Source organism: Triticum dicoccoides, chromosome 6B, assembly GCF_002162155.2.
Source record: "Triticum dicoccoides isolate Atlit2015 ecotype Zavitan chromosome 6B, WEW_v2.0, whole genome shotgun sequence".
In the NCBI taxonomy this organism is placed as follows: Eukaryota; Viridiplantae; Streptophyta; class Magnoliopsida; order Poales; family Poaceae; genus Triticum; species Triticum dicoccoides.
This window is the reverse complement of record NC_041391.1, coordinates 444,635,571-444,648,798: the sequence shown is the minus strand read 5'-3', so window position 1 is coordinate 444,648,798 and position 13,228 is coordinate 444,635,571.

Genomic DNA, 13,228 nt, shown 5'->3' with positions numbered 1-13,228 from the left:
ATCGTGCAGTACGTGTTCCCAGGGCCTTCCCCGATGAAGGCGCAGCTCGCAACCTCTCTCTGGGCAGTGGGTTCTGCCAGCTTCGTGTTCTACATGAGCACCGCCTTCCACCCGCCGCAGGTCCGACCAATCTTCGGTCCTGTTTTCTACTACCTCATCCTCGTCGTGGTCGTCGCCACCGCCGCCATGCCGTCGAGATGGTGAATTGTGTCTTTCTGCACATCCCGACCCTCTCCGACAAGCCGCGCCTCCACACCTTCGCGAGGCGTCTTCTACCGTGCGGGTACCTTGTCCTTCTCGTCGCTGTCTCCGCTAGTGGCCTCGCCATCCCATTCAAGCCGTGATGATCCAAGTACTACTACGGTAGTCCAAGCTAGTCAAGAGCCCTGTCGGGGGTTGGGTGCGACATATGCCAAAGGATGGCTTATCATGGTGGGAGCGAGTAGAACGTCACCGGTGCCTAGAAGCGGGATGAGGCGTAGACATGTACGCCAGCGCATTTTACCCAGGTCCGGGGCTCTCCTAGGAGATAACACCCCTAGTCCTGCTCTATGGGGTCTCCGCATGATCACTAAGGCACTAGTGAGTACAATGGTGCTCCTTTAGCTGTATGCTAGAGGTTGAAGGAGGCAGGGCTAGCCCTCTTCTCCCTCTAGGTATGAGTCTAGTTCTAACAGGTTGGGAACCCTTTGCATGGGTGCCCTGGGGGTTTATATAGGCCTACCCCAGGGGTACAACGGTAACTTGGTCGGGTGTAGGACCCGGCCGTCAGCATCTCTGGTCACCGGCTTCTTCGCCGGCAGCTGGGGCCCACCGCCTGGTGGGTCCCTCCGACTGGTCTGGTACGGAGCCAACAGGCCGCTCCCGCCGCTGGTGGGTCTGCTTGGTGGCTGGTCACTGTAGCCATGATGCTAATGACATAGGCTCGGTTGGGCAAGGCATGGCTACAGTCCTGCCGCCTGGTGGGAGATCACTATAGCCTCATCGTGTCTAGTCTGGTTAATGGCCCTCGGGTCTCGAGGAAGGATCCGACTGGTAGGGACCGCCGCCTACGAGCCGTACCGATAGGCCGTCTTGGGAGCAGGCCCTGCCTGACAGGGGTGACGTCGAGGGTGGAGTGGCGGCACTTTCGTGCGGAGATCTCCGCCTGTACGGGGCACTGTGGCCATGCCAAACCCGAGATTCAGGGGTGAGGGACTACACTGTAGCCTCACCCTGTCTTGTCCTCTTGATGAGGGGCGCAGACTCTGAGGATGCTGAGTGGCCGCCTGCTAGAAGCCGGCCTCTACGGAGGCCATCTGCTAGGAGTAGGCCCGTCTTGGTGTCGTCTGCTGGTGCTCGGCCGTCTTCGAGCAGCCGGCCGTTGGGTCAGCCGGCCACCAGAAGGCGGCGCTTCATTCTGGAGTCTCGTGGGGCGAGGCCAGCCCAAAGTCTTGAAAGGCTTAGGGACTCGGGTTAGGCTACCCGTGGCCCATTACTCCGACAGTAGTCCCTGAAGCTGGTGAAGCGCCGCGGCTGGCAGGCCTTGAAGCCTCAACAGTTTCCTTCCTTGCCGTGCTCTGATCGAACGCTCGGTCCGCCTTGTGATGCGCCGGCTGCCGGAGTCGATTTGACAAGGCGGGCTCGTCTGCCGCTTTCGAACAATAAGGCGGGAAGCAGATGGCGTGCCTACTAAGCTTCCCTAGGCCTGCCGCCCGCCACGAGCACGCCACGTGGCGCCCGTCAGCCCGTCCAGCCTACCAACCCACGCTCTTGATGGGACGTGATAGCAGGCTGGGCCCACCACCACCGGGCCTCGGCACGCGGGCATATCTGCTGCGGCCGAGGCGGGCGGTTGCGATCCCCTTGGGAGTTACTGCACAGTAACTCCGCATAATAATCGGGGGGTGTGGGGTCTTGGGCGCAGTTAATACCACGATCCCACGTCCTGCCCCCTCGGCTTCGCAGCCTGAGGGCTATAAGTAGGGGGACGCAGGGGAGCAGCAGAGCACGCGCGCCCTCCTCCCCACTCTTTCTTCCTCCTCTCTATGCTGCTGCAACTCCGCGCCTGCCGTAGCGCCACCACAGCTCACCATCGTCAAGCTTCTTCTCCCCACGCAGCCCCGCTCGGACGCCATGGCGCGCGAGAAGGGAGGAGACTGGGACGGCTCGGTGGTGATCGAGGATCACCTCACCTTTCTCCGGGCCACGCGCCGGATGCCCAACGCAGCCTTCGTCAAGGCGCGGGTGCCGCCGCGGGAGGAGATCTTGCCGGCGCCGTAGGGGGACGAGCGGGTTGTCTTCCGCTCGCATTTCCTCCGCGGCTTCGGCCTCCCGGTGAGCAGATTCCTCCGCTCATTCATGGACTTTTGCCATCTCCAGCCGCACCACCTGACACCCAACACCATGACGCTATTGTCCGCCTTCGTCACGGCGTGCGAGGGCTACCTCGGCATCCCCCCCACCATCGAGTTGTGGGAAGCTTTCTTCTATGCCAAATTGGGCACCTCCGCCAAGGAGACGACGGCCCAGTGCGGTGCCTTCATCACCATGTGCCGACCGTCGAAGAAGAACGCCTTCCCAGTCATCAAGCTGTCATAGTCAATGAAACTGTGGCAGCAATTGTACTTTTACATGGAGAACGTCGACCCGACGGTCGACGTCATCAACCTGTCGCCTTATGAGGCCGGCCCCCCTGTTGGGCCTCAGGCCAACTGGAGCTACAAGCCGAAGCCCGTATCAGCCGACACGACCGCCGCCATCAACCAGCTCCGGGTGCTGACAGAGGCGGAGGGTCTCGTGGCGTCCGACTTGCTGATCACCTTTGTCGAGCATTGGGTTCTCCCGCTCCAAGGACGTAATCATCTGATCTGTCTGATGAGCGGGCACCGCGACCCAAGCCGGATGTGCACAAAGGACATGCCGACTGCCGAGGTGGCCCGAATGGTGAACGAGATCACCGACCTCAAGGTGTCGAAGGAGTCCTGGCAGTTCGGCAAGCGGCCGTACTCCCGCGACAACCCGCCGCCTGCTGTAAGTTTCTATAGGTTTTCCTTCTTAGTTCTTGCCTTGGTCTTGGTCTTGGGATTGAGTGGTCCTTCTTTGGAGCACAGATCTACATGTCTTCGGCGACGACCGCCATTGTAGGGCCGGGTGGTAACTACCAGCCGGGCCGGGAGGTGAGCGACGAGGACGACCCTGACTTGGGAGCGACCACCTTGGAGGACGACGCTGGGAGCGGCGGCGGCGGAGTAGGCGGCTCCGAGGAAGGGGGCGGCGTGGAGACCTGGCCAGACGACGACGAGGAGGAGGACGAGCTGCGCCCTGCGCGGGGCGCCGTTAATACATGCGCGGGCCCCTCCATCGGGCCGTCTACTCGAGGCGGCAAGCGCAAGCGAAAAGAGGGCGCCGCCCTGTTCGGCAGCATGCCGAAGAAGCCCAAGAACCCGGCTACCGCGACCAGGCGAAAAGAAGCCACAACGAAGGTGGCCAAGTTCCAGAAGCAGTCGTACCTCCCTTGTGCTTTCCCTTGGGCTTTTCCTTGCTGATCCAGCCTGAAGTTTCTTTGTCTTGCTTCCTTACCTCAGGGCCCCGCTCTCCCTCAACAAGTCGGCCGCCACCTTCGTCAAGTCGGCGGAGACCTCCACCACCACCAGGCGAATCGATCCGGCCACTGACCTATGGGAGGCACAAGAGCGTAATGCGTGGGAGGTGCGCGAGGAGCAGAAAGCCGCTCTCCTGGAGAAGGCAGAGGCTGACAAGGTGGAGGCGTCCGCGCTGAAGCAGCTGGCAAAGGCGGAGGCTGATGCCGCGGTGAAGGAGCGGCTCGCGGAGGCCGCACGCCGCCAGGAGGCGCTGCTCATTGCTCCTTTGAATTCTGTGCCACCTCTACGAGAGTTCATGGTGTCGACAGGGGGAGCCAACGATGAGAAGCCGGCCATGGAGAGGGAGGGCCGCGATGTCGCCATGCCGTATGTCATCGTGCCTCCACCACCACTGACTGGCGGAGCGCAAGACAAGCAGCCAACCGCCCCGCCAGTGCCACCAGCTGGGAACGAGGTGGTGACGGGCCCAACTCCTGAGGCCCGCACACACGTGCGCCATCGTCTCGTGAAGGCGGTTTCGGCACCGCGACTGCAGGAGGCCGGCCCCGTGAGCTCGTCAGGCCCGGACACCGAGGCGACCAGCGCCGCACCCTCCGGCTGGGTGCACGGAGGCGGGACGACAGCCTTGAACCAGGTGGCCCTTGACGTCCAGGCCAAACTCCGGGCTGAAGCCAACGCCCTCAAGTGGTGCAACGAGGCGTTCCTGCACTCGCGAGCGGCCATCCGGGTATGCTTCCCATTCCCTTTTTTATCCTTTTATTTCTTGGTGGGGGCGCGCCAGCGCACCCACTGGGTGTAGTCCCCAAGTTTCGGGTCGGCTACTGAGCAGGTGGTCCGGAACTTTATCTTGCGAGCATCAAGTGCTAACTCCGTCTGACATCCCTATTGCAGGATTACTACAACCTTTGCGCGGCCACCTTCAACTCTGGAGTCCGGGAGCTGGAGAGGGAGACCGCCAACTTGTCGGAGAGCCGGAGTAAGTCTTGGCTTTCTTTCTCCGCGGGGGCGCGCTGGCGCACCCGCGGGATGTAGTCCCCGAGATTCGGGCCACCTACTGAGCAGTCGGGCCGGATCTCCCTAGAAACTGTATTTCTTTGGTTGATCATTGATAGCTTCTTTCTCTGCGGGGGCGCGATAGCGCACCCACGGGCTGTAGTCCCCGAGATTCGGGCCGACTGTTGAACAGTCGGGCCGAATCTCCCCGACAACTGCATCCCTTCCTTGTTGAATGATGACGTCCTTTTCCTTCTTCTCTCTTTACAGAGGCCAACGCCGACTTGCAGCAGCAGCTGGGCGAAGCCAACACCGCTCTGTGCGCCAAGGAGGCAGAGTGCAGCAAGCTGGCTGAGGAGCGTGACCGACTGGTCACACAGCTAGCGGAGCAGACAGAGTGTCTCAAGACGGCTCAAAAGGAGGTGGAGACGAAGGAGACCAACCTCCTCATTGAGTTTGAGACCGAGCGCTCCGCCTGGGCCGACAAGGAGGCGCAGCTGACTGCCGGCTTCGGTAGTATTGAGGACATGGTCGATGGTAGGCTTCTTCTTTTTTCTTTCTTTGAGTCGCTGGCCTCTATTCAGGCCGACTGCGGGCTTCTAACCTTTGGCTTCCTTTCCCTTTACCCAAACAGACTTCTTCCCAGGCCACTCCGTCGCCACTAACCCGTCCATTGAGGCTTATCGCCAGGAGCGGAGGGCAGAAGGCGTGTAGATTGCCACCGCCGCTCCCCGGACCCTTATCGAGCAGCTTCTCAGCATCCAAGCCCGCCTTCGGCCGGCTCACCAGATGTTGCGCCGTCTTCAACGCGTCGGGGCCCAGGCGATCTTCGCCCTTTGGCCAGGCGTGTCGGCTCCGCGCACTCCCAGTCGGACTGCCGACTGGCTGGAGGTGGCGGTCGGTCACCTGGAAGCCTGGAAGGGCTCCTCGGCCCGGGCTGGAGCGCGCCGGGCTCTGGAATTCATCAAGGCGTGGTACCCTGGGCTAGATCTAGCCTAGCTGACCACATTTTGGCTGGAGGCGTAGGAGGAGCTGGTGGCGATGGAGGACGACCTTGTCAAGAGGGCGGCGGCGATCACTGACTACACCGACACCAGCGTCTTCGTCCCGGAGCTAGTTGATGACGGCGCCGAGGCGCCACCGGAGTGGTTCGGGCTGAATCCAGAGGACAGCAAGGACTCGGCCTAGGTGATTGATTCCAGCGATGAAGGAGAAGATGCAGAGGACGAGGAAAGCAAGGAGGATGCGCTGGAGGTCGGAGCAGACGGCCAGCCTCAGCCTGACCGCGCCTCGAGCAACGATCCGCGCTCAAGCGCGCCGACTGCTGCTAGAGGCAACCAGGCAGAGACCGACCAGCCGTCCATTCCACCAACCGGCGCTGCCGACTCTGCCGTCTAGCCGTCCGCTGGTCCAACCAGCGCCGCCGACTCCGCTGTCCAGCCGGAACCCTCAGCTCCAGCCGGCGCCGCCGACTCCACCGTTCAGCCGGAACCCTCTGCTGCTCCTTAGGCTATTGCCTTTATTTTCCGTGTTTATCAGTCTCGACAAACTTTGTTTAAATTTGCACAATTCCACCTGCGGGGTGTATTTCAAACTCTGTTGAATGCTGGCTGATGGGCCTTTTGCTATGTAAATATCCTTCGTCTCAAATTGTGCTTTATTTGCTGAGTTCTGACTTTTCTTGCCTTCTGCTCCTTGATTTTTTCCTTTGCCGCCCTCCCTTTGCTCTACGGGCTGCGGCTGGGTCAAGTACTTAGCTTTTTATGGGAGGGCAAGTACTTAGACGTTTGGAGTGTTGGCAAGGTAAGCAGAAGCTGGCCGACCGACTGCTCGGCAGCCGGTCGAAGAGGCGGGATGCCGGCCCCGGCTATGTGCGCGTTTTTCCTTAGCCACTTTTCGTGTGGGCAGCGCTTTGCAACCCTTGTCCACCGTACAGTCGCTGTGCGAGCTGCGGCTTCTGACAGGAGAAGTTTTTTGGTGCCGACACACAACTTGTCTGACTACAGGAAGCGACACATAGTAGAAGGCGGCGAGCCTCCGGGCCGACTAGTCAAACCCCGTGCCAAGCGGAATAATGAAACAACACACTCATAGGCATAATACTTATCATATAGATAAAGGAGGGTTGTCCCCGAGCTCTTCTCGGGGGACCCGGAGTCTTCGTACTTAATACAAAAGGTACCGTGATACATACTGCTTTTAACTGTAAAATCTTCGGAGGAGGTTTGCGTTCCATGGCCTCTCCGTCTCCTTGCCTGAGTCATCTCTTTGCATGCTCTGGGCTTGTGAGCGTCGATCGGGTAGTAGGAACCGTTGCCCAACACTTTGCTGACGATGAAAGGGCCTTCCCAAGGTGCCGAGAGCTTGTGCTGGCCGGCTGTTCGCTGTATCAGCCGGAGCACAAGGTCTCCCTCTTGGAAGGATCTCGGCTTGACCCTGCGATTGTAGTATCGGCGCAGACTTTGCCGGTAGATGGCGGACTGGCTGAGTGCCAACAGCCGGCTCTCTTCCAGCAGATCAACGCCGTCTTCTCGTGCTTCTTTGGCCTCCTCCTTGATGTACATGGTGACTCAAGGGGAGTCAAATTCTATGTCCGTTGGGATGACGACTTCGGCACTGTAGACGAGGAAGAAGGGCGTGAAGCCAATTGACTTGTTCGGAGTTGTGCGCAGGCTCCAGAGGACGGCCGGCAGCTCGTCGAGCTAGTAGCCCGCCGAACGCTCTAGAGGCCCGACTAGTCGGGGCTTGATGCCAGACAAAATGAGGCCGTTTGCTCACTCCACTTGGCCGTTTGACTGCGGATGGGCAACGGACGCTAAGTCCAGTCGGATGCCCTGCGTCGCGCAGACACGAGCCAAGGCTCCTTTGGTGAAGTTTGTGCCATTGTCGGTGATGATGCTGTGTGGTATGTCGTACCGAGTGGTGATGTCGGCGATGAAAGTCAGAGCAATCGGCCCATTCAGCTTCTTGATTGGCTTTGCTTCCATCCACCTGGTGAACTTGTCCACATCGACAAGCAAATGAGTCATGCCGCCGCGAGCCGTCTTGAATGGCCTACCATGTCCAGCCCCCAGACGGCAAAGGGCCAGGCAATGGGAATGGTCTTGACTGCAGAAGCCGGCAGATGTGGCTTGGAGTGGAACTTCTGGCACCCTTTACACTTCTGGACCAAGTCTTTGGCGTCTTCTAGAGAAGTCGGCCAGAAGAAACCATGGCAGAAAGCTTTGGCAACAAGTGATCTTGAGGCCGCGGTTGGTCACCACATTCGCCTTGGTGGATATCCTTGAGGATTGCCTGGCCCTGGTCCGGCTCCACGCAGTGCTGGTACACACCAGTGACACTGCGCCGCACCAGTTCTTTGTTGACAATGGTGTATGCTGCTACCCATCATTGCACTTGTCGGGCTAGGATCTCATCAGTCGACAGTTCTTTGTTCACCAGAAAGTTGAGGATGGGTTGAGCCCATGAAGGTGCTGCTATTTCTTCGACTGCCATGACTGCAACTTATACAAGGGCGATTGGGCTGGGAGGCGGCGGGTTGGAGTTGGCTGCCGCCTCTTGAGTTGGAGAAGTCCCTGGGCCAACTGCTGCAGTCCCGGGCCGGGTTCTAAAGTCCCCGGGCCGGGTGCGACTGCTGCAGTCCCCGGGCCGCCTGCAGAAGTCCCTGCGCCGGCTTCTGGGGCCCTCAAGTCAGATCCGACTGCTTTAGGAGGGGCCGGCACGAAGATGGAGTCTGATTCTGGCGACGGCTTGACAGACGGCTTGAGGAGGCGTTGCAGGGCGACACCGGCTGGTATTGCTTGCTGGGTGGAGCCGATCCGTGCCAGGGCATCTGCTTGCTCGTTGTCATTTCTTGGCACATGGAGGAACTCACACCCCTCAAAGTATCCACTGAGTTGCTGTACGAGGAAGCGGTAGCTTGCCATATTTGCATCCTTGGCATCCCAGTCGCCTGACGACTGCTGGACCACCAAGTCAGAGTCACCATAGCACAGGATCCGGCAAATGCCGAGTTTCTTGGCAAGCCGGAGCCCATGTATGAGTGCCTCGTATTCAACTACGTTGTTGGAGGCGGCAAAGTGGATTTTCAGCACATATTTGAGCTTGTCGCCTTTGGGAGAGGTGAGGACGATGCCGGCTCCCAGACCGGTGCGCATCTTTGAACCATCAAAGTGCATCCGCCAATGGGTGGAGTCTGGCGCTGGCGGCAGGTACTGGGTCTCGGCCCAGTTGACGAGGAAGTCGGCCAGCGCTTGTGACTTGATGGCGGTGTGAGGCTGGTAGTAGATGGTGTAGGGGGCCAGATCTATGGCCCATTTGGCCACTCGGCCTGACGCATCTTGGCTTCCAATGATCTCAGCAAGCGGAGCAGTGCAGACAACAGTAATTGGGTGCTCTTGAAAGTAAGGCTTCAGCTTCTTGGCGGCAAAGTGCACACCATTGCACATCTTCTGATAGTGGGGATAGTTCTGCTTGGAGGCGGACAACACTTCACTCAGGTAATACACCGTCTTCTGGACTGACAGTGCTCTGCCCTCCTCCTTGCGCTCCACCACTATGACTGTGCTGACCACCCGACTGGTAGCGGTGGTGTAGAGGAGCATGGGCTTTTTATCAGTCGGAGCCGCCAGGATAGGCAGGGTGGTCAACATCTTCTTGAGCTGGAGAAAAGCTTCGTCCACCTTGTCGTTCCACTCGAAAAAAGTGGTCTTCTTCATGAGCTGGTACAGGGGGAGAGCCTTCTCGCCCAGCCGACTGATGAAACGGCTGATAGACGCCAGGCAGCCGGTGAACTTCTGCACGTCCAGCAGCTGGGTGGGCACCTCCATCTTCTCGATGGCCTTGATCTTCACAGGGTTGCACTCTATGCCGCGCTCTGAGACCAGAAAGCTAAGAAGCTGGCCGGCTGGTACTCAAAGACGCATTTCTCCGGGTTGAGCTTGATTTGAAATCGGCGCAAGTTATCAAATGTCTCCTTGAGGTCTTCCATCAGCGTGCCACGCTTCTCCATCTTCACCACCACATCGTCCACGTAAACCTGGGAATTTCTACCGAGTTTCTTGAGGAGACACTTCTGCATGCAACGCTGAAATGTGGCGCCGGAATTTCTCAAGCCGAACGTCATGGTCAGGTAGCAGAAGGCTCCGAATGGCGTGATGAAGGCGGTCTTCATCCTATCAGCCGAGTTCAGCTTGATCTGATGGTACCCTGAGTACGCATCCAAAAAACTCAATAACTCGCATCTGGTTGTGGAGTCTATCACTTGGTTGATTCTTGGCAAAGCAAAGGGATCTTTGGGGCAAGCTTTGTTGAGGCTGGTATAATAAATACACATGCGCCACTGCTTATTCTTCTTCAGCACAAGAACTGGGTTGGCCAACCATTCTGGGAAGAAAACTTCCATGATAAAGCCAGCTGCTAGAAGCCGTCGGGTGGTCAAGGGCGGCGCAAGGGCTACCTGACCGGCTTGGCGCCAGGTCGGACATGTAACTTGTGCTCGGTGAAATCCGTCGGAACACCCGACATGTCTTTGGGAGACCATGCAAAGATGTCCCGATTCTCATGGAGGAAATCAATGAGCTCGCTTTCCTATTTACTGTCAAGGTTTGCACCTATGATAGCGTGCCTCTCCGGGTGCTCCGGGTCCAAGGGTATCTTCTTTGTTTCCTTTGCTGGCTTGAACGAGCCCTCAACCTCCGACTCCTTGGGATTGGGTGACATTTCCGGCTGCTTGCCTGCCATCGCCACAACCCGGTGAAGGAGCCTCTTTTCAGCTGCAATCACAAGGGACTCGGCCAGCCGACTATTGTCTGCAGCGCAGGTGGACGACTTCTTGTAGTCTCCGGCTATGGTCAGGATTCCCTTGGTAGTCGGCATCTTCATCTTGAGGTAAGTATAGTGGGGGACCGCCATGAACTTGGGCAGAGCAGGCTGGCCAAGTAGCGCATGGTAGGGGCTCTCAAGGTCCACCACCTCAAACCAGACTGGCTCTCGGCGGAAGTGATTTTTGTCCCCGAAGAGAACATCGATCTAGGTCTTGCCGATTGGTTAGAAGGAAAGGCCAGGAACTATGCCATGGAATACAGTCCAACTGGGGTGAAGCTGCTTCTGCTTGATTCCCAACTTCTCCATCGTGTCTCGGTACAGGATGTTGATGCTGCTGCCGCCATCTATCAGGACTCGGGAGAAACGAGCTGCCCGCTCTTTGTTGCGAAGGTGGCATCTAAGACCAGGGCGTAAGAACCAGGGAGGGCATCACCTCCGGGTGGTCAGCCCTGCTCCAACTGATGGGCTTCTCAGACCAGTGCATGAACTCTGGGGTATCTGACGCCACTGCATGTACTTCTTGCTGTTGCAGTCGTCTGTTGCGCCTGTCGTCGGCCACACTGGTGAACACGACGTAGGCTCCGTGCTCCTTTGGATACTTGTCTTGTATGGTGCTGACTGGTCGAACCGCCAGCTATTGGGGCGGAGGAGGCGGCGGGCCGGCAGGCGAAGGAGGCAGGAGTCCATCTCCCTTGGCCATTTTGGTGAGCCAATGGCACTTCCGAGTGGTGTGGTTGGATGGCTTCGCGCCACTATGGAACTTGCAGGATGCATCAAGAGTCTGCTCATACGAAAATGCGGGCAACCAATTGGGCTTGCCGCCCTTCTGACGCTTGGGCGGAGGCTACCTTTCGAGCTACTGGTCCTTAACTGTCGCCACCTACTGACTGGTGGAAGCCGGCTGTGTGGCCTTGCGCTTGGTAGCTGTCGTCGACTGGCGTCACCAGCCGGAGTCCGAGGAGCCTGAGGAGCTATCTTGCCGGATGCATCGACTAAGATCTCCGCCTTCATGGAGGAGTCGGCCGTGGCGTGTTTGTCAGCGATGATCAGCAGTTCGTCAAGAGTCGCCGGCTCGTCGCAGAGAAGTTGGTGCTTGAGGAGGGTGCCCTCTCAGCACCATGCGGTGAAGTATTCGATGGCCTGCACCTCGTGCACGCCTTCGCAGGAGTTGAGCAGCTCGGCCCAGCGCGTGAGATAGTCGCGCGTTGATTTGCTGGGCCCTTGGACGCACAAGGAGAGCTGACGGGGTTTGGGAGGTCGCTGGTACATGATGGTGAAGTTGCGTATGAAGGCCTCGGTGAAATCAACCCAGATGTTGATGTTGTGGGGCTTTAGGCTGGTAAGCCATGTCCGGGCTGTGCCCTGGAGCATGAGCGGGACGTACTTCACAGCAATGCGCTTGTTGCCGTTCGCTATGCTGACGGCCGTGGAGTAGTCGACCAGCCAGTCCTCCGGCTTCACGGAGCCTGTGTACTTGGGCGTATCTCTTGGGAGCGTGAACCCTCGAGGGAAAGGCTCATCTCGGATTCACGGGCCGAAACAGGGCGGGCCCAACGCGTCTTCTTCTTCCGGCGCCAAGGAATGATTGAGGCGGTCGATCCGATGGTGAGCGTCGTTCTCTTGGACTCCTTCCCGGCGGCCAAGGCGGTCGCCGAGTGTCGAGTGCGTGACAGGCGGCAAAGTGGGATGCCTTTCTCCGCGAGGCGGAGGGGTAGGCGGGTCGCCTTGTCGCTCCACAGCTCGGGGGTGGCCGTCTGCATCACGCTCGATGGAGAGGTGAGTACGACTGCAGCTGGCAGCCGGCTCATTGCCTCTTCTGCCACAGACGCCACCAGTCGGTGTTCGGGATGTCGCGTCATGATCCTGGCGAAGGGGTGGTTCATCATTCTGCCGGATGGGCGCTTCGGCGCAGCAGGCGGCTTCTTGCTGCTCGGCGGCCGTGTGAAGGAGCTACTGGATGCGCTCCGTCATGTGGTGACGCTCGTCGCCCTCATACTTGTCCAGCTCGTCTGCCACCGCCTGGGAAACTCGTATGCTCTCCGCAGGCGTGGCATAGACAGGTCGATCCGTCCCGAACATGCTGGCAATTGTCGCACCACGCTGTCGGATCGAGCCGATGCGGCTAGGCCCCTCAGGAGCCGGCGTGCCGCCGGCGGCTCAATCCATCTCGTACTGGTAGGCTTATGAGAGGCGTCGCATGCTGTCCAGTCGGTTGGCCATTTCGATGAGCTGGACGCGGCGTGCCTCCAGCATCTCAGCGTCTACGTCTTCCGGGATGGGCGATGACAAGGTTCGGGGCTCTCCTAGGAGATAACACCCCTAGTCCTGCTCTGCAGGGTCTCCGCATGATCACTAAGGCACTAGTGAGTACAATGGTGCTCCTTGAGCTGTATGCTAGAGGTTGAAGGACGCAAGGCTAGCCCTCTTCTCCCTCTAGGTATGAGTCTAGTTTTAACAGGCTGGGAACCCTTTGCATGGGTGCCCTGGGGGGTTTATATAGGCCTACCCCCCATGGGCACAACGGTAACTTGGCCGGGTATAGGACCCCGCCGTCAGCGTCTCTGGTCGCCGGCTTCTCCGCCGGCTGCTAGGGCCCGCTGCCTGGTGGGTCCCTCCGACTGGTCCAGCCGGCCACCGGAAGACGACGCTTCATTCTGGAGTCTCGTGGGGCGAGGCCGGCCCAAAATCTTGAAAGGCTCAGGGACTCGGGTTAGGCTACCCGTGGCCCATTACTCCGACAAGCCCGGTGGTGCAAGTGGTATTGTGGAAATATATGCAAAGGTGACTTGGTCCTAAAAATCCTAACCGGTTTTGTCATCTTAGAG